The sequence below is a fragment of the Notothenia coriiceps genome, unplaced genomic scaffold (assembly GCF_000735185.1).
Source record: "Notothenia coriiceps isolate Sejong01 unplaced genomic scaffold, NC01 NC01_scaffold00037246, whole genome shotgun sequence".
Taxonomy (NCBI): Eukaryota; Metazoa; Chordata; class Actinopteri; order Perciformes; family Nototheniidae; genus Notothenia; species Notothenia coriiceps.
Window position 1 is genome coordinate 20,590,611 of NW_011369947.1, and position 3,939 is coordinate 20,594,549.

Sequence of the window (3,939 nt, forward strand, 5' to 3'; positions counted from 1 at the left end):
GGGGGGGCATTTGATTCAGATGAACACAGACAGACTGTACAATCATGTTGCTTTATGTTGAAATTAGCAGGTTGCAAAAAAGTTCAATTCCAGATGGAGTACAAGTTCCTGGAGACATGAAAACATGTTTGGACACAAACTTCCCCCTGAAGTTTTCCCCTTCAGGTGAAACCGTTTTTCTTCTCAAGCTGGATGGATGTTATTGTTGGGTGGAGTTTGAGATCAAGGACATTATTGTTCTTGACTCAAACAGACGGTAAGCTTCTCGTCCCCAGGTGAACACGCCCTCCACGGTTTTCATTCTCCTTTCTCTTCAGCTTGAAGCCTAACGGACGCCTCGCCGGGGCCGAACCCAAAACCTTCGCTCACTTTCCGATTCATGACTGCTCAAGTCGTCCATTGTTCTTATTGAGACCCTTGGCGTCATGAATAGCCAATAAAAAGCCCATTGCTCCTGAAGAAAAGGTGCCCAGTGATGGCCTCCATACATCTCTCAGCGTGGAAACCATCTGTTCGCTCGGCCCTCTGCTCCCCGTGTGAAAGGGATAATTGAGTGTTATAGAGAGCGGAGAATAGATCCCTCTGCTCCTGATTTGTATTCTTTAGAAAGAGCCAGGGGTTTCACACCACATCTGCCCCTCCACTCCATTCAGCACCATTCACTGTCCCATCAATTAGCACACTCAATTAAGCCCTCATAATCCCTTTACGGACACAAAAAGGGCTCCATCCAACGCCACGCCCGCCATGGAGAAGTGGCAACAAATGAGACTTTAGTGACTGTTTTCTTTGGGAAGACGGAGGGAAACAATGCAGAATGATGGCAGTGTGAGTCCTTCAACACTTCATAAGAGAAGTTGATGGTTGAAAAGCTGGGTGTGTGCAGCTGGCAGCAAGCCGTCGAAGAACGAGCTCCCTGGTCTATTTGTCGGCCATTGTTCAGCAGATTATGAGCATGCCTTTCCACTGCAGTGATACAATTAATGAGAGGAGGGTTGAATAGAGAGGCAGTCGGTCAGGCCGGAGGAGGTCTGAATGCAGAGGAACTTTGAAAATGCCAACAGTGGTGATCCTGTCACTGCTGATGAAAAGCTGCTGGTTTAATCCCTATTAGTGCCGCGTGAGCCAAAGTGATATGAATTCAACAGGTTTAATCTGAGACCCAGCACTGATGCACTAATGTATCAATATAATAACGTTGTTTTAATACGTTTTAAATATAAAGTGTACTTATTGCAAATTGAGTTCACTGAAAGCGTCTATAATCTGTGTTTTCATTTTATATTAAACAGTATTGGGTGTCTTTAAACTGTATCTGCATCTCCCTTTTGCTTTATGGATCTTTATAAAGAGTTTCAGTTCATTGTTCTTCTGTCCCACACATAACTTCACTCAGGCCCGTCCCTGGCCAACATGAGGCCCCACGCAAAGTTATATGATGAGGCCCTCTGTTTCTCCCCTGTAGGGAGGGACGGCCTTGAGTTTACTGTTTTGGTTAACTCTCGGAAACGTACTTTCATTGTTACACAATCAAAATGTCTTAGAAAGCCACACTATCCACACTTTTAGCAGCTAAATGGTCACACACTTCCGTCAAGAGGTGGTAGAGACCAAAAATGGAGCAAAAAGAGAGTGACTATTTGATTTACATTCATCAGGTGGACACAAACAGACTCCCAAAGAATATCCATGTTGCACGCTTCCTTCCTGATGTAGGAAAAAGCAACAAGTTAAACATATCAACTTGAAAGGTTTTATGTCACCGTTCATGACGGCTTTTTAATCCAATCTGCTTAGTTTGTTTCTTAATCATGAAGTAGATACACAAGTTATTTAAGACTTTCTGCAACATTACGAGATGGAGACTCTGTTTTAGCAGCCCTTGAGTCATATTTTGGTATTAGTGTGACTAGACCTGAGAGAGAACTGCTTTTAAACTCTTGCCACAGGCATATATGGAATTTGTACTCTTGACCTTTTTGTACTCAAAGGAATAATTGTTTGTTTTTAAAACAAGCCCCCAGAAGCTGTTCCACTGCCTCAACACTCAGTCGGTTTAAATGTGTCAACTGTATTACCGTAGACACAGTTTCCCAAATTAAAAAGGCTGCAAGACTAGTGCCACACCTTTAATGACTAGGTTCAATGGTTTGAAGTGGGAATGTGCTAATGTAGTTTAATTGTAGATTTTATGGAGGTTTGTACTCTATCAGACACTTTGATTAATTTTAGTTGTAATTTTTGTAATGTTCATGTTTCTCTACATCAAAGTGTTTGATGTTCTTTAAAGGGCTCATCAGGGATTTGAACCCGGGACCTCGCTCACCTGAAGTGATAATCATACCACTAAACTAACATCTAATAATCAGGTAATACATTTTTTTACTTTATTTATGCAAAGAATCCTTACATCGACCTGAATCTCAAAAGTGAAGGGGATTGAATATATCAATTCCTTTGAAAAAGCTAACAAAAAAATGATTGGGAAAATCCCCTCCATTTGATATCTGTTCTGGAAAATTGTCAATGTTTTTCTTTTCTTTCCTCTTTTATCTTTTCATTTCTTTCATCCACGCTAACTTAAAAAAGTTGAGATACATTTCAGAGCTTATTCTTGACCCTGGAAACAAAACCAACACAATAAAAGAAACTGTAAACAACATATAAAAGCGCAAAGTGTTACGCATGAAACTGAGGCTCAGTCTTGGTGGGGTGTCCTGAAATCAAATCTCAAATTGTTCTCCAGGGACTCCCAGGGCCCCCTGTGGGAATGCTGAGGGGCCCCAGCAGAAATAACCACTTCTGGTTTAATGCCTCTCCCTGGAGGTTTGGATACATTTTGTGTCAGGCTGAATCTCATACAAGTTCATATAAGGTAGCACAAAAAAACATATTTTACAAGTATTTCAAAACAAAGATGAAGCAGAAGAGGATGAATGAGAAAACAATGAAAGATACTCTGTTCTGGCATTCTGGCATCTTTTTTCTTAAATGAAAGTGTCTTAAATACACACACACACACACACACACACACACACACACACACACACACACACACACACAGCCTTGGGAAAACACTTTAACACATCGTATTAAAGCTCTATAATTGTCTTTATAGATTGCTTGTTGTAGCCATAATTGACGACTCCATAAACGAGAGAGAAACAGTCCAGATGGTTCATTAGAGCGCTGAAACGAGGAAAGACTTTTATCAGAATTACTCACTGTTGTGTTTCTGCGCTACATTTCACAGAATTCACACAAAAAAAGAGAGCAGGGAGTCAGGGACTGTGATCTTTGTGCTCGTGCAGTTTTAAGCACGGTTGTCAAAGAGTAGAAAACAAATTCATTCTATTTATAGATTGCCTATAGTTCACCTACATGTCTTTGGGTTTAATGTTTGAGGGTTGACTGGGAAGAGGGTTGGTTTAATCATTAATATACCAATTTTAAAGATTTAAAAGGGCTTGCAGACAAATAAAATGTCCTCCTTTTTAGCTGCCTTGGTCCTTTAATGGCGCTCAGGATTAGCAATTGTTGTTTAGTTACTGTTCAACCGATTTGTTATTGATGCAACAAATTTAGAGGGTTATTTTAAGAAACACAGCATAAGACAAGGGCTCGTCCGGGATTTGAACCCGGGACCTCTCGCACCCAAAGCGAGAATCATACCCCTAGACCAACGAGCCACAAGGAGTGTCACGTCTATCACACAATAAGAATGTGTTTCCTCTAGTCTAGATGCTGCGTTCACACCGGACGCGATGCGAATATTCGCTTCGCTGTAAACGCTCGAGTTTCACCACGGCTGTCAGCTGTGTTTACTCGCATAATTCAAACAAGACGCGCTCGCTCCGGGGCTGCAACTACAACAAAATCAGGGCCGTCCCTGGCCAACTTGGAGCCCCAAGCGACATTGTGAGATGAGGCCCCCCCCCC

The 3,939-nt window shown here is 41.8% G+C and overlaps 1 protein-coding gene and 1 non-coding gene across 4 annotated transcripts in view; one reads left to right on the plus strand and one right to left on the minus strand.

Moving 5' to 3' along the window:
- gtpbp3 (GTP binding protein 3, mitochondrial) overlaps positions 1 to 3,939 on the plus strand; it is a 633,967-nt gene that overhangs the window by 496,871 nt on the left and 133,157 nt on the right. The gene's annotated exons all lie outside the window — the stretch shown is intronic.
- trnap-ugg (transfer RNA proline (anticodon UGG)) lies at positions 3,618 to 3,689 on the minus strand. Its single transcript has one exon. It is a non-coding gene; the product is annotated as a tRNA-Pro (tRNA).